The sequence below is a fragment of the Oncorhynchus gorbuscha genome, linkage group LG16, assembly GCF_021184085.1.
Source record: "Oncorhynchus gorbuscha isolate QuinsamMale2020 ecotype Even-year linkage group LG16, OgorEven_v1.0, whole genome shotgun sequence".
Taxonomy (NCBI): domain Eukaryota; kingdom Metazoa; phylum Chordata; class Actinopteri; order Salmoniformes; family Salmonidae; genus Oncorhynchus; species Oncorhynchus gorbuscha.
The window spans coordinates 12,274,055-12,298,787 of NC_060188.1; the positions used below are offsets into that span (position 1 = coordinate 12,274,055).

Consider the following 24,733-nt stretch of genomic DNA (forward strand, 5'->3'; position numbering starts at 1 on the left):
TGGTTCTCATACCGCTGCAGCCATTTCAATAGCATTAGAGAACATGTTTGAAACACAGTCCTAGCGCCATTCGAACAACTGACTGGAGAAATAAGCTAATGAACTGTGTCTGCAGCAGACGTGATACCCTCTGTCATGGCATTGAAACGCCTGCTCAACAAAACTGCCAACAGACCGGGGGGTTAAAACTTACAAAAGTCCTCGAGGCTGTGAACAAGCAGTTCGAAGGCATTCTATCTGAGCCTCTTTACTGTGTTGCCATCAAACTCGATGCTAGGTACAAGGACCGCTACTTCGATGCAGACAGGGAACAGGGTTTACATGAAATGTTACATACACAGCTGGACAAGATGGAAACGGACACAGTGACTGTACACCGAGGAAGCGAGGCATCGGACAGACAGATCAGAAACTTCACTGCTTGACATGTATGATGAAATCCTGGTTGATCCCCAATGAGCCATCACATCTCCCAAAAACATTTTCAACATGACTCACCGGTCTCTACATTGCAGATGAGCTGAAGGCAGTCATCAATGACCTTGGACCATAGAAGGTATTTGCGCTGGTGACAGACAATGCTGCAAACATGAAGGCAGCTTGGTTTAAATTGGAAGAGTCCTAGCCTCACATCACACCCATTGGCTGTGCTGCTCATGCATTGAATCTGCTCCTCGAGGACATCATGGCACTGAAAACAATGGATACACTCTACAAGAGAGCCAAGGGAATGGTTAGAATAAGAGAAGAATAAGAGCACCACATTGAAGCTGCCAAGCAACACCCATTGAAGCTGCCAAGCAACACCCATTGGGTTGGTGTTGTCATCATGCTTGACAGTCTCCTGGAGGGGAAGGAGTCTCTCCAAGAAATGGCCATATCACAGTCTGCCAATATGGACAGCCCCAACAAGAGGATCCTCCTGGATGATGTATTTTGGGAGAGAGTGGTAAGCAGCCTAAATCTCCTGAAATCTATAGCAATAGCCATTGCACGGATTGAGGGAGACAGTGCCATTCCGTTTTATGTTCAGACTCTGCTTGCAGATGTAAGAGAATATATCCGTACTGCCCTTCCCACTTCACTGTTGCTCCAAGCAGAGGAAATTGTAGTTCTGAAATACATCAAAAAGCGTGAAGACTGCCTGAAGCCCATACACACCGCAGCGTACATGTTGGACCCCAAGTATGCTGGCAAGAGTATTCCGTCTGGTGCAGAGATCAACAAGGCCTATGGAGTCATCACTACCGTGTCTCGCCAACTTGGCCTGGATGGGGGCAAGGTTCTTGGCAGTCTGGTGAAGTACACTTCCAAGCAAGGACTTTGGGATGGAGATGCAATATGGCAGTCGTGCCAACATATCTCATCAGCCACCTGGTGGAAGGGACTTTGTGGATCTGAGGCTCTTGCCCCTGTTGCCTCCATCGTCATCCAAATCCCACCAACATCAACCACCTCAGAGGGCAACTGTTCCTTGTTTGGGAACACACACCAAAGCACGCCACAGGCTGACCAATACAAGGGGTGAAAAATCGGTGGCCATCTGGGCAAATTTGAGGCTTTTTGAGCCTGACAATAAGCCATCCTCAACGAGGTTGGAAAGTGACAGTGAAGATGAGGCCTCAGAGTCTGATGTTCAAGAGGTGGACATTGAGAAGGTCCAGGGAGAAGACATGGAAGCATAAGAGGAAGACAACCAAAGCTTTAGTTTCTAGACTATCATTTTACAGATGTATGTTGAAAATATTTTTGGGAGAAGTGATGGATCATTGGGGATCATTCAATATTCACTTTTGTTGTTCAGTGAAATTATCCCATGTGAAGAGTCAACTCATTTAATTCAAATTAAATGTATAACTAAATTGTTTTTTTATTTCTATTTGGAAGGATTTAATCATTTGCAATTATGTCTACTTATGATAAGGTAAAAGGTTTCTGTTTCTGTGTCCATATGATATGGTAAATATATCCACTTATGATAAGATAAAAGGTTTCTGTTTCTGTCTCCATATGATATGGTAAATATATCCAATGCAAAAAACATCTACATTTAAATGGTATTAATATCAACTCCCATGGAAAGTTGCCACCTCTGAATATTCCCCAAAATGTGTTCAGTATATATATTTTTTTTTTTGACAAGTAAAATATTGGATATCAGTATCGGCCAACAATGTCATATCGGTGCATCCCTAATATTTAGTAATAAACACTAGCACTTCAGGGGGACAGAGACTCCCACATAACTGAACAAGAGAAACTTCATCAGGTTGAATGGTCCCTTTAAAATACATAGTCATATTAGGCTTCATTATATAATTTACAGACACGTACAAAGACAATAGCTGAGATGTAAGACACTTCAAGCTCTTCTGGTCTGTAAGACAAAGTACTGTTTCAGAGCAGTAATCTAAAACAAATAGGCCCAACTTGAGACCATGAAGAAAGCCAATCCAACCTGAATCACAACGCGAAGCCAAGTGCAATACCATTCTGACTAACAATGTCTCTGTGACATGCTCTGAATAAAGAACACTCTTCCCCCCTCTCTTTAATCCAGACCCTGCCATAGCCCCTGGGTCAGAAGCTCAGAGAGAAGAGAGGTGGACTGAAGGAATGAATGGAATCATCTTAACACCCTCAGGTTTACACAAGCCAGTCACAAATGTCAATCAGATGCAAAATATAGAGGCAAAATGCAAGCACGGAATGTGAGAGGCAGTGCTACTCTCAGAGGTGTGTGTCTCAGGGGGACAGAGGCTTGATCAATAGCTCACCTGCAATGAATATGTGAGTGTTCTTATTGACTGGACAAGCAGATGTGTATTCAAAACCTGACAACAGAAGCATGAGTCCGGTCTATATTTTTGGGCTCCAAAATCACTAATGCCTCCTGGTTCAAACACCGTTTTAACAGGCAAAATGGGGATTAAGAGAAATTTAGGTCTGACAATATGCTGTGATTGTGTCAGACAATGTACAAAATAATGAGTCAACGGTGTGAGGTGAAGAGGGTGTGTCTCCGTGGTCCTGTGGTGGGCAGAGCCTTCCTGGTTGGTCTGTATAGTGTAAGTCATCTGGCTAAACCAGCCTTCAGACCTACATAACAGCGGAACAGCTACTTAGATCTACTACCGCTACTGTCTGAATCGGAGAATAAAATCCCCTTGACTCACTGCAACACCTATCCTCCTCGCCGTGTCTATGACCTATGAAAATTTACTCTGCTTTCTCTCATCTCAATCTCTTCTGGCCATCCCTCCTTCACCCCCTCTTCTCCTTTCTCTGTCCTGTACTCATTCTCTATGCATCAGTCTCCCACCCTCCTCCTTCTCTTCCCTTCCCTCCCTCCCTCCTTCCCTCTGATAGGCGTTGGTCAGCGGTGTGGTAATGAGTTGGACCTCCAGGAAATGAGGGTTGACCTGCAGTGTGTGATCCTGTAATCAGGTTGGGTAAACGCTGGGGCCTCGCCCTGCCACCCTCCTTGCCTCTGCACTCCCTGCCCCGGCCTGTTTGTCTGTCCACCAGTGAGCCTGATCGTTTAGTCAGGTTGGAGGGGAGATGAGATGAAAACACAGACACCCGCTGCCATCCATGCTGTCAAGTCTCCATGGCAGAGCAAACCTACATCTCCGCAGCTTCTGAGAGCAGGGATTGGATGGTGAGGAGGGGAATGAGGAAGAGGGAGGGAGGGGAGGAGGATGGGGGAGAGGAAGAGGATGGAGCTGAGAGAGACAGGAGAGTAGCGGGGGGAAACAAAAGTGTAAGAAGAAAACAAATGGAAATCAGAAAAAGCAAAGTGAGGAAGAATGGGAGATGAGACAGGATGAAAGATGGGTTAATGTACTACTGGCTGATGAAAAAGAGAGAAGGGTGGCAGCAGACTAGACAAGGAGAAGATAAAAACAAAACTAGAAAGGATTGAAGACAAATTAAGCAGAGGGCGGAAAGGGACGGGGAGAGATGGGATAGACATTAAAATACGTCAGCCATGATACGGGGAAAAAGAGAGAAAAGGACTGTTCCTCACAGGTTCACCGCTGCTGAAACCCCCTAAGACTTGAAAAAAAGTTGCATGAAGAACTTGACTATGTTTAAAAAGAGCCACTAAGAGTGAATAACTGTTATAATTATGAGCACAACTGGGCCATTCAACCCTGTGCTGCTGCTGCGCACACACAGTGGAGGATCTGGGTTATTCACACACACACAGGGCCATAAAGGAGTAACATGCCAAGGGTAATTCAAAGATAGACTATCATCCTATCCATCAGCCAATCTGGTGGCTACTTAATACTAGGGCTGAGAATTGCCAGGAATCTCACGATACGATATTATCACGATACTTAGGTGCCAATACAATACGTGTTACGATTCTGTATGTATTACAACTCGATGTTCCAAGTATATATTTCTCACCATATGGTCTGCTGCAGAGGCACAACAGAGAGCCATGAGAAAATGCATTTTAATCAAGCTATTTAAAACGAAGTTGGAGAACAATAATATAGGAAGGAAAAATACTAGAGTTTTGGTGCAGGTACAGCCAATTAGCGCAAAATTAACATTGCAAAATTGTCAAAACAATACAATATGGCCTCCTGAGTGACGCAGTGGTCTAAGGCACCACTACAGCCTCCAGTTCTATCCCAGGTTGTGTCACAGCCGGCCGTGACCAGGAGCCCCATGGGGTGGGCGCATAATTGGCCCAGCGTCGTCCGGGTTAGGGGAGGGTTTGGCCGGGGGATTTCCTTGGTTTGTCATGCTCTAGCAACTCCTTGTGGCCGACCGGGCACCTGCAAGCTGACCTCAGTTGTCAGTTGGACGGTCTTTCCTCCAACACATAGGCACACATTGATGCAGCTAGCTTCTGGGTTAAGTGAGCAGTGTGTTAAGAAGCAGCGAAGCAGAGCAGTGCGGCAGGTCATGTTTCGGGGGACACAACTCCCACAGAACTACTTGACCTCTTACTCCCCTCTCTAGATGAAAGCCTGCGACTAATGAAGGCTGGCTACCCAACAACCTGTCCACTTGACCCCATCACCTCCTCCAGACCATCTCTACAGACCTTCTCCCATTCCTCACTTGCCTCAACTCATCCCTGACCACTGGCTGCGTCCCCTCTGACTTCAAGTTTGCCTCCTTAAGAAACCAACACTTCATCCCTCTGACGTCAACAACTAAGCGTGCTGTAACTCTCGTTATCACTCTCAGAACAATCTTGTTGATCCTAACCAGTTAGGCTTCGAGTCGTGTCACTCATCCGAGACTGCTCTCCACTCTGCCAAAGCTGACTCTGTGTCTGCACCACGTACTCTCACTACTGGTCGTCACACTAAGTCATTCTGCTCTGTCATATCCTTTCATGGTCTTCCTATCATTGCTATGCAAATGACACTCCCCCCCCCTTCTGACAGTCAGGTGGAGACATGCATCTCTGCGTGCCTGGCATATCTCAGCTTGGATGTCGGCCCACCACCTCAAGCTCAACAAAACACAGCTGCTCTTCCTCCCAGGGAAGGCCTGCCCGCTCCAAGACCTCTCCATCACATTTGACAACTCAAAGGTGCCCCCCTCCCAGAGTGCAAAGAACCTTGACGTGACCCTGGACAACACTGTCATTCTCTGCAAACATCAAAGCAGTGACTCGCTCCTGCAGGTTCACTCTCTTCAGAGTACAACCTTTCTGCACACAGGAAGCAGCGCAGGTCCTAATCCAGGCACGTCTAGACTACTGCAACTCTTTTGGCTGGGCTACCAGCTTCTGCCATCAAACTCCTGCAACTTGGTGGAACATGCTTCCCCCTAAAGTCAGGGCAGCGGAGTCCCTGCCCATCTTTCAAAAACATCTGGAAGTAATGTGTTGAGGGAAATGTACTCGATACAATTATGATGTATTGTCTCACCTAACCATCTTAAGATGAATGCACTAGTAAGTCGCTCTGGATAAGAGCTTCTGCTAAATGACTAGAATGGAAAGCGTAGAATGAACAGTATGTGCTCACAGACCTAGACACACATTATGGTTACATATGGTTCTTATGCATAGCTCATTTGTGTATGCAAATACGCATCTTGAAAGGAACTGTAATACAAATCTGTTTATTCGTGAAATCTTGAACTAAGAGGGTACATTTATTTAAAAAAATATTTTACCTTTATTTAACCAGTTAAGAACAAATTCTTGTTTTCAATGACGGCCTAGGAACGGGTGGGTTAACTGCCTGTTCAGGGGCAGAACGACAGATTTGTACCTTGTCAGCTCGGGGGTTTGAACTTGCAACCTTCCGGTTACTAGTCCAACGCTCTAACCACTAGGCTACACTGCCGCCCCAGGGTAAATCAATTTTAACCCCTGTTTGAAAGCACCCCTTTTGATTTGAAGCAAACTTTACATACATATATATTTGCTCATTGTAGAAGTGCTCACAAAGTTACTTTTTGGGCCCGAATGCCAAAAGATTAATGAAGTTAAAAAGGTACCAGAAATCCTTGTCTTCATCACTGCAAAAGAGAAACGGTTGAGATTGATATCAAAAACTCCTCAATTTGTAATTTTTATTTAATTTTTTACCTTAAACGTTATTTCTCTAAAAACACGTAAACTACTGTATAATTAGATTTACATATGTTGTAGCTTAGAGCCTTGTGTTGTGCTCACCATCGGTTGAGACATGTTCTTGAATACAGGGTGGGTGTCATGTTTTGGTAACTAAATGTACTGAAATGGGAATAAAATTGACATTTCCACTTTCAAATTGTACCACAAAGATGGTGTGAGGGAGAATGTTGCCTTGAATGGGAATATCTGTTTTAATTATATGGTTTATACACCATAGGAAACCTATTGAAATCACAGAAATATAGACAATATAAACATGACCATTTAAGTTGACAGCTGATGGTGGGTGGACCGGCGGCCATCTCTGTGGTAGTAATTAGAAGTTACAATTTTAATTGAATTTACATTTCAATGGTGTACCAGCTAAACTACAGTGGCCTCTGAAGGAGGGATAGGTCCATTCTATGAATAATTGTTCTACGCTTGAAATGACATCACCATTCAAGAGCATGTTGTGTCTCAACAGATAGCGGGCACAACACACGCAGAAGATGTGAAGTTGGGTCGAAGCTACAATATACACCCATATCAACCCCAAAAAATCTGAATTTCCTCATTTATGCTAATTAGTAAAAAACGTTTTTTATTATAACATTTTTTGGGAAGAAATTATCAAATAGTTTGACAACCCTGCTTGTGAGCTTTTGATATAATTTCAACTCAACAGTTTATATTTTCCCAGTGATGAAGACATGGATGTCTCATGGTATGGTATACTGTAGATGAACTTTGAGCACCTTTATCTCCTGAATGTTTTGGCAATTAGGTCCAAAAAGTCACTTTCTGGCCCCTTCTTCCATGGGCAAACATCACATTTGCTGAAATCAAAAGGGATGCCGTCAAAAATGTATTTAATTCAAATGGATTAAACCGACAGACAATTGTGTGTGCACAATTGTACTGCATGTGTGGGAGTCAGATAATGGGTGAGGACTGATGAGTCCAAGCCTAATCTCTGGTCATGTTTACACAAACACACATTCAGATAAACATGGCTCCCCTGACCCCTTCACATAATTTCATCAACTCCAACTCGTCCCCCATTCATCTCCTAACCTCTCAAGCACCATCTCTTTTTATCTTCTTTTCCCACTATCACTCTCCTTCAAATTTCCCCATTCTTAATCCATGTCCTCCCTCCCCTCTCTTTCTCTGCCCATCCACAATAGCAGCCTTTCCAGGAGGGCCATCAATCTTCTTCAAGGAGAGCAGAGCCAGAGAACGCTAAGGCTACGGCAGATTACCAGCTCTCCTTACTGATCCCTGCTGCTGCTCACTGGACAACACAGGGAGGGAGGCACAGGGAGGGAGATCGTGGTTGGAGCCCCAAACCAGGAGAGAGCTACGCCCACCAAATCTGCAAACGGTATTTGCATCCTAATTCAGAGGTGTATACATTTAAATCCAAACTGAGAACTCCCTACCTGTCCAACCAACACCCGTCTGTCTGTCCCCTGAGAGGACTCAGAGCCTAAGGAGAGAGCATTTAGCGAGGTTTTCTATAGATAGATAAGACCCACTTCTAGTCTTTAGTCTATATGTAATGACAGGGTAGAGGTAATAGCCCAGTGATTGTGGGGATCCATAACCAGCCTACAAGGGTTGGCTTCCTCTTACAGCCTGTGAGATACGGTAGAGTTAGAGGGAGAGTAGAGGACAAGTGAGGAGCAGATAAGATAGAGGTGGAAGAGAGGGGAGCATTATGTGTTAGGTAGAGGCTGGGAGGCAGGTGGGCAATGAAGCAGCTGATGTTTATTCACTTGTCAAAACGCTACAGGCAAAGACATGCAAGGTGTGCCTTCCGGAGACTTCTGGGCAGAACAGAGAGGGGTGTGTGTAGCTAAGGGGAGGTATAATGGTGTTAGTGTGGGGGTGTTAGATATTTATTAACAGGCCAGGATTCGGGGGATGAGGCAGAGTAGAGACGTGACCTTGCAGCCAGACGTGACCTTGCAGACGCCTCACAATAATCCACACACACGCCTGTGCCACCACCAAGACCTGTCCTCTACTCTAGAGAGAGGCTGGTGGAGCGGGGGGGGGGGGACTGAACGACAAGGGCTCAGATCTTATATATCTCCATGCTATCTTCGGTAACCCCCTGCAAGTTCAAAATCTAACTGGAATAATAAGAATCACTAATATCATAAGGCCCTGTCCTTGTTTCTCCTTCTGAAAGCAGGGTCATCTCAGCTTGGATAAGAACCTAACTCTACCGTATCTCACAGGCTGTAAGTGGAAGCCGACCCTTGTAGGCTGGTTATGGATCCCCAAAGCACCAGGATAGCTTTATACATTTATCCTATAATGTAATGCAATGCCTCTTCCTCCTCAATGAGGTTAATGCTTTATACATTTATCCTATAATGTAATGCAATGCCTCTTCCTCCTCACTGAGGTTAATGCTTTATACATTTATCCTATAATGTAATACAATGCCTCTTCCTCCTCACTAAGGTTAATGCTTTATACATTTATCCTATAATGTAATGCAATGCCTCTTCCTCCTCACTGAGGTTAATGCTTTATACATTTATCCTATAATGTAATACAATGCCTCTTCCTCCTCACTAAGGTTAATGCTTTATACATTTATCCTATAATGTAATACAATGCCTCTTCCTCCTCACTGAAGGTTAATGCTTTATACATTTATCCTATAATGCAATGCAATGCCTCTTCCTCCTCACTGAGGTTAATGCTTCATACATTTATCCTATAATGTAATGCAATGCCTCTTCCTCCTCACTGAGGTTAATGCTTTGGGGGTTTTGCCAACTTTCAGTACGCTGTCACCTTGTTGTCTGGGGATCAGAGTTGAGGACAGGGGTTATACTTAGAGCTGTCTGCATACTGTACGTCCCTCTGCAGTGCTGACTTGGGATCAGTAGCTCTGTTCAGGGCCTCTGTGCCACACGGCGGGGAGGAGAGGTATGGCTCAGCGCTAAAGACTGACACTAACTTAATCACTGATAATTGAGTCGGCTGCTGGGGAAGGTGCAACATTAAAAGGGGCAATCTGCAGTTAAGGGATGGGGCTGGATAAATGTAACCAATATGAAATTCATAGGCAGAGCTATGAATGCAAGGACTGACAAAATGTAAATTTGAACTTTGTTTACACTTAGTTTACAAACAGTGGAGTAAAACAAGGTTATATTTTGGGTTCTGATGGGGTATGAACTAAGCTCATGAGGCATTTCTAAGTTATATTCTTCAAGAATATAACTTACTTATCATTCATAGGTTTAAAAAATGGATGCCGCAACTGCAGATTGCCCATTTAAAGGATAAAAACAGTAGGCAGGGCTGGCTCAGCCTGTCATTGGGTGTCTAATCACTGAGAAGACGCACACATGCGCACACACACACACATCAGATCACTACCGGCTATTAGCTCAGAACCACTCAGGACCCTCAAAGGGGCTTTGATCAGTCGAGGGGCGAGGAGAGCAAACGGACAAGGGGGGCGAGGACACAGCACACACCGTCAGAGGAGTGAGGGACAGAGAGATAGACAAGATGAGTGTCCTTCCCTGTCATCAGGACCCAGAGGTGTCCAAGGAGATGACAGTGGGGCATATTCAAAGGGCTGTCTGCCTCCATAGCTGCCCCCAAGAAGCTTGGATCAATTACACTTTAATTACACTAACTTCTTGAGTTAGGCTGCTACCCCAAAAGTTAGGGGGGAATGTAACCCCATTCCATGGCCTTCAATATCATCAACTTGAGCAACACATGTTCTTGCTAGTGATCCCAGCAGCAGTTTTAGTGAGTGATGAGACAGGTAAAGTGACAGTGGGTTGTATAAAGCCTATAGCAGTGGGTTGTGCATAGCCTATAGATAGCTGGTGAATGGATTTATGAAGATGGAGGGGTCCTGTAATAGAATGTTGATGAATTGACCAGCCTCCACCCTTTCCTGACCATAGGGAGCATGTGTGGGAGAATGAGACTGGAGATCTGTCAAACTGTCTGGAGCTGACAGGGTTAAATATCAACTGATTAAACTACTGCTCTATCAAACTACAGAGAAGAAAGGAAAGGACACACAAGGAAAAGGCCAAACAGGAACAAGCAGAGAGAGGACAAGGTCTTCCCTCTTACTAAGAGTTTCTCCCACAAATGCTGACAACCTCACACTGCCAAATTAAAGGTTTTTGAGCACACACACACACACACGTTTTTTTATTGTGCCGCAACATCCACACACTTTGCTGTCGTGGCTCAGTGCATGGATGCCGTGAGATCAAAGATTTTACAGTTCGCATGACATGCTTTAGCGGTGGACTGCAGGGGTCTGACATCCCCTGCCATGGAGAGAGGTATGGAGCAATGGAGGAGAGAGATAAAATAAGAGGGAAAAAGAAAAAGAACAAGAATCCAAATGAAAGGCTGCCAAGCAAAAAGAGGTAGAGTATTTGTACACTGAAAAGCAATAGTAAGCAGACATAATGAAAGAAGATGAGATACATTGGCAATGTGTGAGAGAAGTAAGCACAGCATACATCATATACATTGAGATTTTATTTCTGAAATGGGCTGAAGAATATAGATTTGAATTGAAGACAAAATGCCTCACACAAATCACAATATCAAACAATTACTCTGATCAGAATTGGATCAGAGACCAACATTAGAGTAATGTTTTATTTAGGGATGTGCCAAATGGACATTTTTCCTTAACGTTTAAACTGCCATGTTTGGGGAGGGGGGGTTCCATTTAAACCGATAAGAAAGAAACTATAGACATTTATTCATAATGCAAATTAAAATGGTCCTATTACAGATGTATGACCGTTAGGGCCGGCAATGAAATTATCTACCGCGACCCTTTACACACAGAACGCAGTACAGTAACATGTCCATTATTGATCACTTTGACAATTTAAATTCTGCTCCAGCATAGAACGTTCAATAGTTTCCCTGACAACAAACATTGCTGATTGATGTGCTGCTGTGTCATTTATGCTGTTTTTTTATGGTAGGGTAGCAAGAAGTGCTTTCTTTCTACTAAATGTCTTCGTAAGTCGCAACAACTAAGATACTTTAAAGTACTGTTTTTTAGTCAGAGCACAGGCATGCTAGGCTTGAAAGTTCTGGTCGCCTAGTGATGGAAGGTAGTCCCGCGTCGGCATTCATTTACAGACAAGTAAAACGGTGTTCATGTCTCCAGAGAAGGTTTCTCGTCTACGTTTAGCCAACCCTAACAGTCAAACAAGCATGTCGTAACCGAGGCGCTTTCAAGGGGACACATCATTATATCTGAAAATGGTCATCAATACAGGCTACACCAGTAGCCTACTGTAATTTCATGAGACAGAAACACCCCTACCCACTAAGCAACTAAGAGAAGCCTACCCCGTGCAAGACTGGCCCGAAGATACTGTATACCACCAACACCAGTATCATGAACAGCCTAAGCGAGGATATTCTACATGCAACAGACCAGACTGAACACACACTTGGGTCATTAGCGAAGAGAGAGCAGGCAGGCCAGCATGAGGGAGAGAGAGGGGGCAGGCAGAACCGTACTCGTCTTGGTAATCTGCATCTCGCAATGTCTTAATTATCTTCCATGCCTCGCAAATTCACCAAAGTAGCCTAAAGTTCCTCTTCCTCCCGGAGTTTATTTAAATTACACTACCTTCTGTAGGCCTTTATAGCCATAGTCTAGTTGGGCTATAACAAAGGGATTTTTTTTAAATCATGATAACTGCACTGTGACTTTAATATGTGGGGTGGGGGTTCAGTTAGGGATTTTTCTTAACTTTAAGGATCCCAACTTCATTTAAAATGTTCACACCCTTAGTTTAATTAATGTACAGAAATGACAAAATCCTACATGTCAAAATGTAGATGATATGTATATTGGTACATAGTGGGGTGGAAGGTAGCCTAGTGGTTTGACCGTTGGACTAGTAACCGAGAGGTTGCAAGTTTGAATCCCGAGCTGGTAAAAAAAAAATCTGTCGTTCTGCCCCTGAACAGGGTAGTTAACCCACTGTTCCAAGACAGTCATTGAAAATAAGAATTTGTTCTTAAATAAATCAAGGTTAAAAAAAATTGGCTACAGCTTCATGTCCAAACCGATGCAGACATGAGGTGGCCAAACTTTAATGAGACTTAATTACAAAAATATAGTGATGATTGACAAATACAAATGAAGAATAACTAACATGAGCATCTAAAGGCTTGATTCTGTCGACATACTGGAGGCACGGTTCCTTCAGGTCAAATGGTCACAAGACTGGAGAGTGAAGTGCCTGTGGCACACCACACGTCACCCACCTTAAATCTGAGCGGGGCGGTTTGCATTTTAAAACTATTTAACCAGAAACATAATTGTTTAAAACCTGGAAATGTAATGTAATTTTATGAAGCATGTACCTTGTTTCAAAGGAGCCTAGCATAGCCAAAATACAACCATCGAAATGTTGAGGGAATTATTTTAACACTTAATACACCATTGAAAACAGCATGATTCTCATGTTCTACTGGTTTTCAGCATAATCCTAGTCATATTAGTAAACCATGCTAGTTAATGCATCTTTAGATCTCCCCTTAATTTTTACATGAAACCACTGGTGCATGCAGTGCGCTTCTGAGATGTTTTCCTGCTAATTGCATTATGGAACATTCGCGCATAGCCTACAGCCATGATCGCATTGTTGAGCTGAAAATATAAAGAAATAAAACGATCAACATTAAGCTAAACGGTCTGATCTGTTGCATCATTGGTTTAAAAAAATATATACATATGTGCAGTGGTTGGATGAATTTTAAAACAGTTCGTTTTAAAACAGACATTTATCATCATCACAGGGACAACGGGAATCCCTTAATATCGAGCCCTGTAGGGAAAAGTATTTTGTTGTAATTGTAATATTGTATTTTGAGATAGGCTTGACTATGCAAAGAGTGTAGCAAACATTGTGGTCTGATTCTCTATGGTAAAAAAAAAGATGGTAACGCATGGGTCCTTGATCATACAATGACGTGCAATTGGTGTTCATGCCATGACAAGCAAAAAGTTTATGTCTAGCCCTGCCACTCCATATTCCCTTGACAACATCTCCACAGTGTGATGTCAGCTCTGGCTCATGAATATTCATCTACTTCATTAACACACAAGTGGGGAAACAACATATTGCATGAGCCTGACATTATTTGGAGAGAATGAATGAAATACAGATGGGACAGATATCCCTCTAGTGGTGTGAGGGCTGTGCTTTGGCAAAGTGGGTGGGGTTATATCCTTCCTGTTTGGCCCTGTCCAGGGGTGTCCTCGGATGGGGCCACAGTGTCTCCTGACCCCTCCTGTCTCAGCCTCCAGTATTTATGCTGCAGTAGTTTATGTGTCGGGGGGCTAGGGTCAGTTTGTTATATCTGGAGTACTTCTCCTGTCCTATTCGGTGTCCTGTGTGAATCTAAGTGTGCGTTCTCTAATTCTCTCCTCTCTCTTTCTTTCTCTCTCTCGGAGGACCTGAGCCCTAGGACCATGCCCCATGACTACCTGACATGATGACTCCTTGCTGTTCCCAGTCCACCTGGCCATGCTGCTGCCATTTAGCTGGCGCTGGGCCAAAGGACCATGTCATGTGTGCTACCTGACATGATGACTCCTTGCTGTCCCCACCACCCTGGCCATGTTGCTGCTCCAGTTTCTACCAACTGAGCTTACAGAAGGAACCATGCTGGTCATTTATGAACATTTGAACATCTTGGCCACGTTCTGTTATAATCTCCACCCGGCACAGCCAGAAGAGGACTGGCCACCCCACATATGCTCTCTCTAATTCTCTCTTTCTTTCTCTCTCTCGGAGGACCTGAGCCCTAGGACCGTTCCCCAGGACTACCTGACATGATGGCTCCTTGCTGTCCCCAGTCCACCTGACTGTGCTGCTGCTCCAGTTTCAACTGTTCTGCCTTATTATTATTCGACCATGCTGGTCATTTATGAACATTTGAACATCTTGGTCATGTTCTGTTATAATCTCTACCCGGCACAGCCAGAACATAGCCTGGTTCCTCTATAGGTTTCTTCCTAGGTTTTGGCCTTTCTAGGGAGTTTTTCCTAGCCACCGTGCTTTTACACCTGCATTGCTTGCTGTTTGGGGTTTTAGGCTGGGTTTCTGTACAGCACTTTGAGATATCAGCTGATGTACGAAGGGCTATATAAATAAATTTGATTTGATTTTGATTTGACAGATGCTAGAGAAAGAGGAGTCCACTAGTAGAGACAGACAACACAATAACTCTTTACTGAGCCTCAAGAGTACCAGAAAGTTGTCCTACATTTTTCCACAATCCAGCAGGCCCCTTCCAAACCCAGATAAGGCTCTCTAAAAGCAGGAGCAAAGGCAAGGACATCAGGCTGGGAATTACATGCAATTTTACCTTGGAAATTCTCCAGGAACAAAGGCAACAAACAGCTGCAATTTCTCTGCTCATGTCTGGCTTCACACACAATGAACGGCTAAGTGCAGCGTGGAGGAAGCCACAGAACAATCTGCTGTCATTCTACTGCCATTCAGCCAGTCAGCAACCTGGTGTTGTTTTTCCAACCTGCCCCCATAAATACACACACTTAATCACACAAGTGTACAAAGAATGTATGTTTCCTGCACATAGGTTATGCAAACCCACTCCCACAACAGAGACATACTCAAATCCACAGACACACACTGACAAACCTACACACAAACAAGATTATTTTCTCTTTATGCTGTAATGCCAGTGAATCTCTTACGAGGGACGGCCATGGGGGAAATCTCCATTCTCTAGTGATGTCCTCAGAGACCCAGTGAGACAGCACACGATATTTCTCAGCTAACCTCTTTGATGACTGAAAAAGTGGGCCGCTTTGGGGAAGCGATAAGACAAAGTCAGTCGTCACCCAAAAACTTTGTCCAGCCCTGTCCCCAGCTCTTTAAGGGCTGCGTAGCGAGGGCCTCGGACAAAAACACCCAACTATAATTTGAACACGGCCCAAGAATCAATACTGCTGCTCAAGTAACGGTCCTCAGCCAGAGCCATTTCATATTATACCCTCCATACCTGTTTCTCTGACAACAAAAAAAAAAAGAAAAGAAAAAAACTCAATTTCAGAATGGTATGAACTATCGATTTCACTACCGCAATCCTCTTCCACCCCCAACATCACCTCTCTCCCCCATCTCACTCGCTCTCTATACCTCCACCTCACCTACTATATAACTCCATTTCTCGTTCCATCTTATCTAGATTTGTTCATATTTTTAGCTCCATCTTAGCACATAACACTCCTCACTCCGACTGCATTAAACCCGTTGCTCGCACTCCTTACTTAGACGATAGTTTAGTATCTCCCTCTGTAAAGTCTCACTTATCTTTCTCCCTCCATCCCTGTCTGGGCATCTCTTTGTATCATTTCACCTTTGACCTTGAATTTGCACAGCTCTTAAACCCTGTCTCACCCAACCCTCAGAGATACTACCCCTAGATGGGTGATTCATTCCCAAAACACCAAACAGCCATTGGGAAATTACCTTTGAATTCAATTGGACTCGCATCACAACAGCAAGATGGTCTACTGCTGCTTTCCAAGCTCAAATGGCAGTAAATACCAGCATGATTAGATCTGACTTTGGGGCCATGGCCGCTTCTAAATCACTGCATTGTCATTGATATTCAGATTATTAGATAACTTCTCGGGGTCAGCGGCAAGGCTACTCGGCCAGGAAGAAGTAGGCCTCAAGCCCCCAGACCAGGCAGGCTTCCAGCCCACACTCTCCACACCCAGCCAGCCAGACGCTCACTAAGCTAAACCGCCACCAGCACAGCAAGGCAGCACATTTAAATACATCTAAATGACAGATGGAATGAGCTGTGTCTGGTTTCCCGATACCGATGGAATTTACACTTACGAGTGTTTCAACAATGCATCTTTCCAATAACGGCCAAAGATGTAATACGCGTTTCCAAAAACACCACGCAGAGAGAATGGTCGCTAAGTGCGTTGTAGGAGCATGTGTCGATACTGATAGGCCGGAAAGAAAAGGCAGTGCTGCTCTCGGATTAGCTTTCTCCATTAAAAATCTTGCCTTAACATTAGAATGATCTCACAATACTGACGACGAAGCAGAACTTAGAATGAAGTTACCACCTAAGGCTGCAAATATTGAGGCATCTTATTCTAATGCTTACCCAATAAAAATGCACTAAGTCACCGATTGGCACATCATTGCGCATATTAGGCTACACATCATGAAAAATAATGAGGCAAATTAGAGAAATTTGCCAAATAGAACAATTGATTGAACATGAAATATATTTCTATATGATTGAAATAGGCCTATAGCTTAGTTAATATTTGAATGCAGTTCTCAGTTTTCATTTGTATAATATTTTTAAACATAGCTTGGAATTAATTGCAAAGACATTGACAACTCTGTATTTGTAGTTATCGGCAGTCACAGAGATGTGTTTAAAATGACGTGGGGGGGGCATCTAACGGCAGACTTCGCTGTTCTACGAGCAGTCTGAGGCAAGCATTAAATTCCAAGCATTTTCAAGTGCAACGTTGGATTTAACAATGCTCCGACGAAGGCTCTAACGATGAACTGAGCCTTATGATGCTTTTGGGAAACCAGCCCTAGGTTTGTTTTTCACTTTAAAATGGATGCCATAATGTAATGGAAGAGCAGCAGGCTTGGTTTTAGTCTGGCTGAAAAATGGCCTGGCATCTCTTTAAGGTAACAAAAAACATCCACTTCGTCTGCGTCAGTCCTGCTCCCACCCTGTTATTGGAGTGCAGGAATGAGCAGTGGAAAACAATTAGATACCGCCACTGTCTGCGTCAGTCACACGCACACAAAATACATTTCATCCCACACATCCGAAACAGCCAATAGCACAGGCAGGCGTTTGCGACCCCAATCCATATTTCAATTTCCAACCTCTCAGCAAACTAATTCAATACTTGTTGCATTCCCTCACAAGTAATCAGCATTGTGAGAAATGGGCTTCTTCTAAAGCTGCACCTGTAGTGTCACACTGACTCACACACATTTACTGGAGCTGCACACACACCTATTACCACCATTATCCACACACATATATATATATATATATATACACTTAACACAGGTGGAAAGACAGTCACACAACTAAACTGCCTGGATGCACAGCGGAGGCTGGCGGGTATTAGCGACAAATTTAGGAGCTTAAACAGCGACAGCTTTACGATGCCTGAGCGGCCTCTACCACTCCATTGCTGTCAGATTACATTAGCTTGCCCTTCACCATGCACTTCGATTGGCTGTTATTCCTAGCAGTTACAGAAGCACCTCGCGTAAATAAAACAAAGTGTTCTGTCCTATGGATGGTGTGTAGAGTGCATCTCCGCTAAATCGAGTGCTGTCCAATTTAACATATAACATAGAATGGATGGAGTTGGCTGGGACGTGATGGCTGGCTTGGGGTTTGCGTGCAGTGAAACGACTAGGTAGGCATTGCAGTACCGGTAACCTTTGAAGTGTTCCATCGCCAGTCATGGTCATTTAGGTTTTGTGCAACGGAAATGTCTTTTACCATTTTGGCCTAATCACTGACTACAGCCTGACTAACTACAGGAACATTGGAAACTTGTGCCTGCTCTGAGGATCCTTTCCTGTCAACGCAGTCTGGAAGCACGTACAAAATTTGTCTTCATACAGAGAAGCACATTCATGTTGACAATCACAGGGTTTTCCTTACCGTTATGAGATGGTTGTCTCTCAGCACAGCCACACTGACTGGTGAGGCCAGCATGTCAAATCAAGGTACTCCAGTCAGACAAGTACTCCACTCGCACCAAAATTACTTTCCCAGTTAAAACAGCTGCCAAGATGAAGTCTCTGCACTCAAGCCACAACTAAACACGTCTGTCTTCAGACTTTCACAGGCCCCATTTTCCTCATCAATAGAGCCAAAACTCTCACTTACCTGAAATAGTGTAGGCCTATCAGTTTTGAGGTGTCTGTTGGAGCAGGTGTGTATCAGGTGAATGAGTACTTCTAGTGCAGCTCCTTGAGGGCAGCTTTTAGGACTGGGACTGTAGTGGGTGTCCCAGTAGTTGTTATCTATGCTGTCTCAGAGCATACCTCACTAAACCACTCAGATACTCAACTAAACTCCAACAAAGCTCCCTCAGTTTCAACCTGCGTGTGTTTACAATCTAGAAAAATGCAGAAGGACCACACAAGAATGATTGAGAATTCCCACAGCACTTCATGTACTAAAACTAATCTTGCGTCAACATTTTATTTGGTGAAATACCAGCTGTGCCCCAAAACGCCCACTTAAAAAACATCTGCCACCGTAATTCGCTCTGTCTGTGCATGGTTAACCATATTGACAATTTCACAGTTTCTCATATTTAGGCAGGACCTTATTCTGCAATGCAGAAACCCCTCAGCCTGGCTCTTCACATTCTCTATGGAGCTCCGTTTCTGGCAAAGGACATTGTGCTGCACAACTCATGCAAACAAATACGGGAGACAAGAGATGGTCACTATCTGGCAGGATACAGGCAGTTGTGGGATGGTGGCTTCAGAGGAAATTGTGGGTTCATAATGTGGCAACAAAAAAATGCTTTTACTTACGCACAGGGCCCCTTGAGAATTACTCATGTATTCATTTCTAGAAATAACCCACCTCTTTCCCGCACACCAACTGCATAAAATGAATCTTTCCTTCACAAATGGTCAAGCTAAAACCAGCTGTCAAACCATTGTCAGACAGGCGCGAGGCAGCGTAGATTGGCTAGCTAACTAGCTCAGCTGGCTAACCAACTAGCTAGCAAGCTGGCTAAGTAGGAAACTACAACAAGTGTTTTGTTACATTTTAGCACGATTAGCTAATGTTTGGTAGACGATTTGTCAGGGCTAGCTTCCGACGAGCTAGCTACCAGCCTGCTGGTTAGTTAACTAGCTAGCGAGCGAACGTTCGCTAGCTAAGTGTAGCTTGCTATCTCGAACATCAACAGTCGAGATTGTTGAGAAGGTAAAATAGCTAGATACAAGTTGACTAAGTGCCTTCCGTATTCCTGTTAGATACCAAACTCACAGGTTCATTGGTGTTTGGTCTCAGAATGAAAGCGCGTACAAACAAAGTTTCCTTTTGTTTTAAAACTCACCTTTTTTCAGTCTGTTCCACGACAGGATAAGATTTTTTTTGTCAGCACTGGCACTCTACATCCGGGTTATGCCTGTGACGACAGCATGCACGCCCATACCAAAACATTGCCATGCTTTGTTATTTTAGCTAAATACTTTATTCATGAATGTACATGTCTTATTAATAGATTTATTCATGTAAATATAAAAGTCAAAAACCTCTATTTATTATTTTTGAGAATTAAATTGAACATTAATTAAACACAATTCATTCTTCTCATAGCATTATTTAAAAAAAAATGTATTCCCCTCACTGTCGTTTGTAAGACGTATACTATTTAAAAAAAAATGTATTCCCCTCACTGTCGTTTGTAAGACTTGTATACTCTGTTGTAAACTTATTATTTTTCTATATATTTTGAATTGGTTTACAATGAAGTATAAATTAAAAATATAATTGCCATGCTGTTATAGGACAGTCAGTATGTGAAAAAGCCTGATGATACAGTCTTCTTCTTCCTCTTCTTCTTCTTATTCAATAAAATTACATAACAAGGCTATATACAGGGGTTACCGTCCCGAGTCAATATGCTGGGATACAGGTTAATCTAGGTCATTTGCACATGTAGGTAGGGGTAAAGTGACTATGCATAGATAATAAACAGTGAAGTAACAGCAGTGTAAAAACAGTGTAAATAGTTCGGAGAGCCATTTTATTAATTGTTCAGCAGTCTTATGGCTTGGGTTAGAAGCTGTTAAGGAGCCTTTTGGACCTAGACTTGGCGCTTCAGTACCGCTTGTTATGCGGTAGCAGAGAGAACAGTCTATCACTTGGGTGACTGGAGTCTGACAATTTTTTGGTCCTTCCTCTGACACCGCCAAGTATATAGGTCCTGGATGGCAGGAATCTTGGACCCAGTGATGTATTGGGCCATATGCACTTCCCTCTGTAACACCTTACGGTCAGATTCCGAGCAGTTGCCATATCAAGAGGTGATACAACCGGTCCGGATGCTCTCGATGGTGCAGCTGTAGAACATTTTGAGGCTCTGGGGACAAATGCCAAATCTTTTCAGTCTCAGAGGGGAGAAAAGGTGTTGTCGTGCCCTCTTCACGAATGTCTTGGTGTGTTTGGACCATGATAGTTTGTTGGTGATGTGGACACCAAGGAACTTGAAATTCTCGACCCGCTCCACTACTGCGCCATCAATGTTAATGGGGGCCTGTTCAGCCGTCCTTTTCCTGTAGTCCACGATCATCTCCTTTGTCTTGCTCACATTGAGGGAGAGGTTGCTGTCCTGGCACCACACTGCCAGGTATCTGACCTCCTCCCTATAGGCTGTCTCATCGTTGTCGGTGATCAGGCCCACCACTATTGTGTCATCAGCAAACTTAATGATGGTGTTGGAATCGTGCACGCACCCCTGAGGGGCCCCCGTATGGAGGATCAGTGGGGCAGATGTGTTGTTGCCTACCATTTACCACCTGGAAGACGCCAGTCAGGAAGTCCAGGATCCAGTTGCAAAGGGAGGTATTTAGTCCCAGGGTCCTTAGCATAGTGATGAGCTTTTGGGCATTATGACCTTAAACGATGAGCTGTAGTCAATGAACACCATTCTCACATAGGTATTCCCTTTGTCCAGGTGGGAAAGGGCCGTGTTGAGTTCGATTGAGATTGCGTCTTCTGTGGATCTGTTGGGGCGGTATGCGAATTGGAGTGGGTCTAGGGTGTCCGGGATGATGGTGTTGATGTGAGCCATGACCAGCTTTTTAAAGCACTTCATGGCTACCGATGTGAGTGCTATGGGGCGGTAGTCATTTTGTCTGGTTACCTTCGCATTCTTGGGCACAGGAACTATGGTGGTCTGCTTGAAACATGTAGGTATTACAGAGTCGGTCAGGGAGAGATTGAAAATGTCAGTGAAGACACTTGCCAGTTGGTCCACGCAAGCTCTGAGTACAAGCCCTGGTAATCCGCATCATCTGACAACTTCCGCATTGAGCGAGTCACTGGTACTTCCCGCTTTAGTTTTTGTGTGTAAGCAGGAATCAGGAGGATAGAATTATGGTTTTGCCAAACTGAGGGCGAGGGAGAGCTTTGTATGCATCTCTGTGTGTGGAGTAAAGGTGGTCTTGAGTTTTCCTTTCCTCTGGTTGCACATGTGACATGCTGGTAGAAATGAGGTCAAATAGATATAAGTTTGCCTGCATTAAAGAAGCTCTTCTTCTGGATGACCATTTTCTTGTTTGCTAATGGCCTTTTACAGCTCGTTGACTGCGGTCTTAGTGCCAGCATCGGTTTGTGGTGGTAAATAGACGGCTACGAAAAATATAGATGAAAACTCTCTAGGTAGGTAGTGTGGTCTACAGCTTATCATGAGGTACTCCACTTCAGGTGAGCAATACCTCAATACTTCTTTAATATTAGACATTACGCACCAGCTGTTATTGACAAATAGACACACACCCCTGCCCCTCGTCTTACCAGATGTAGCTGCTCTGTCCTGCCGATGCACGGAAAACCCAGCCAGCTCTATATTATCTGTGTCGTCATTTAGCCACGGCTAGGTGAAACATAATATATTAAAGTGTTTAATGTCCCGTTGGTAGGATAGTCTTGACTGTAGATAATCCTGTTTGTTTTCTAGTGATTGCACATTGGCCAACAGAACCGATGGTGGTGGCGATTTACTCACTAACCTACGAATCCTCACAAGGCACCCCGACCTTCGCCCCCTGTATTTTTTCTTCAAGCGAATGATAGGGATTTGGGGCTGGTCTCCGGGAAGCAGTATATCCTTTGCGTCTGACTGATTAAATAAAACCATTTGTCTAGTTCTAGGTGAGTAATCACTGTGTTGATGTCCAGAAGCTATTTTCGGTCATTAGAGACAGTAACAGCAACTTTATTTTTATTTTTTTATTTCACCTTTATTTAACCAGGTAGGCCAGTTGAGAACAAGTTCTCATTTACAACTGTGACCTGGTCAAGATAAAGCAAAGCAGTGCAACAAAAACAACAGCACAGAGTTACACATAAATAAACGTACAGTCAATAACACAAAATAAATAAAAAATATAAAAATCTATGTACAGTGTGTGCAAATGTAGAAGAGTAGCGAGGTAGGCAATAAATAGGCCCTGGAGGTAAAAATAATGACAATTTAGCATTAATACTGGAGTGATAGATGTGCAATTTATGAATTTGCAAGTAGATATACTGGTGTGCGAGTAGAGATACCAGGGTGCAACAAAGCTAGAGACTAAGTAATAATATGGGGATGAGGTAGTAACTTTATATACAAAATAAGTTACAAACAATGCAAAAAAATGAACAAAATAGTACAGATGGTTAGGAGCCTGTAAAACGGCAGCCATCCCCCTCCGGCAACATTATAAGAACATTGTAAGAACATTGTAAGAACATTTTCAAAGATTTTACTGAGTTACAGTTCATATAAGGAAATCAATCAATTGAAATGATTTCATTAGGCCCTAATCTATGGGTTTCACATGAATGGGAATACAGATATGCATCTGTTGGTCACACCATTTGCCTCATGCAACGCAGCACATCTCCTTCGCATAGAGTTTATCATCCTGTTGATTGTGGCCTGTGAAATGTTGTCCCAATCCTCTTCAGTGGCTGTGTGAAGTTGCTGGATATTTGCGGGAACTGTAACAAGCTGTCATACATGTTGATCCAGAGCATCCTAAACATGCTCAATGGGTGACATGTCTGGTGAATATGCATGCCATGGAAGAACTGAGACATTTTCAGCTTCCAGGAATTGTATTCAGATAATTGCGACATGGGACCGTGTATTGTCATGCTGAAACAAGATGTTATGGCGTCAGATAAATGGCACGACAATGGGCCTCAGGATCTCCTCACGGTATCTCTGTGCATTGAAATTGCCATTGATAAATGTGATTGTGTTCATTGTCCGTAGCTTATGCCTGCCCATACCATAATCCCACCGCCACCGTGGAGCACTCTGTTCACAACATTGACATCAGCAAACCGCTCGCCCACACGTGCCATACACCATGTCTACCATCTGCCCGGTACAGTTAAAACTGGGATTCATCCATGAAGAGCACACTTCTGCAGTGTGCCAGTGGCCATCGAAGGTGAGCACTTGCCCTGTCGAGGATGATGAGCACGCAGATGAGCTTCCCTGAGACGGTTTCTGACAGTTTGTGCAGAAATTCTTCAGTTGTGCAAACCCACAGTTTCATCAGCTGTACGGATGGCTCGTCTCCGATGATCCCGCAGGTGAAAAAGCCGGATGTGGAGGTCCTGGGCTGGCGTGGTTACACGTGGTCTACGGTTGTGAGGCCGGTTGGACATGCTATCAAATTGACTTTGGAGGCGGCTTATGGTACAGAAATGAACATTACATTCTCTGGCAGCAGCTCTGGTGGACATTCCCACAATTAGCATACCAATTCCACACTCCCTCAAAATTTGAGACATCTGTGGCATTGTGTCTTGTGACAAAACTGCACATTTTAGAGTGGTCTTTAATTGTCCAAAGCACAATGTGCACCTGTGTAATAACCATGCTGTTTAATCAGCTTCTTGATATGCCACACCAATCAAGGGATTATCTTGGCAAAGAAGAAATGCTCACTAACGGGGATGTCAACAAACATGTGCACCACATTTGAGAGAAATAAGCTTTTTATACATATGGAGGATTTCTGGGATCTTTTATTTTAGCTCATGAAACATGGGACCAACACTTTACATGTTGTGTTTATATTTTTGTTAGGTATAAAATAAAATAATCAAATCCCTACTAACTTCTAGCACATGCTCCCCCCAAAATCCCTCCCAGGCCCCCCAATCCTAGTAAACTTAATCTATATCATTCTGAAACAATCCACCTTTAGGATTATTCAGCATGTCAGCAACCTTTTCCACAGTAACATTTGTTACCTCCAATAACTATTTAGCCATTTCCAC

At 43.7% G+C, this 24,733-nt stretch overlaps 1 protein-coding gene across 2 annotated transcripts in view; it reads right to left on the reverse strand.

The window, feature by feature from the left end:
• Positions 1–19,875, reverse strand: part of LOC123999894 (speckle-type POZ protein) — a 101,409-nt gene extending 81,534 nt beyond the window's left edge. For both annotated transcript variants that reach the window (XM_046305908.1, XM_046305910.1), the window contains exon 1: positions 19,782–19,875. The gene's annotated coding sequence lies outside the window, so the exon portion shown is untranslated. The remainder of the gene's footprint in view (positions 1–19,781) is intronic.
• Between the last annotated feature and the right edge of the window lie 4,858 nt (positions 19,876–24,733).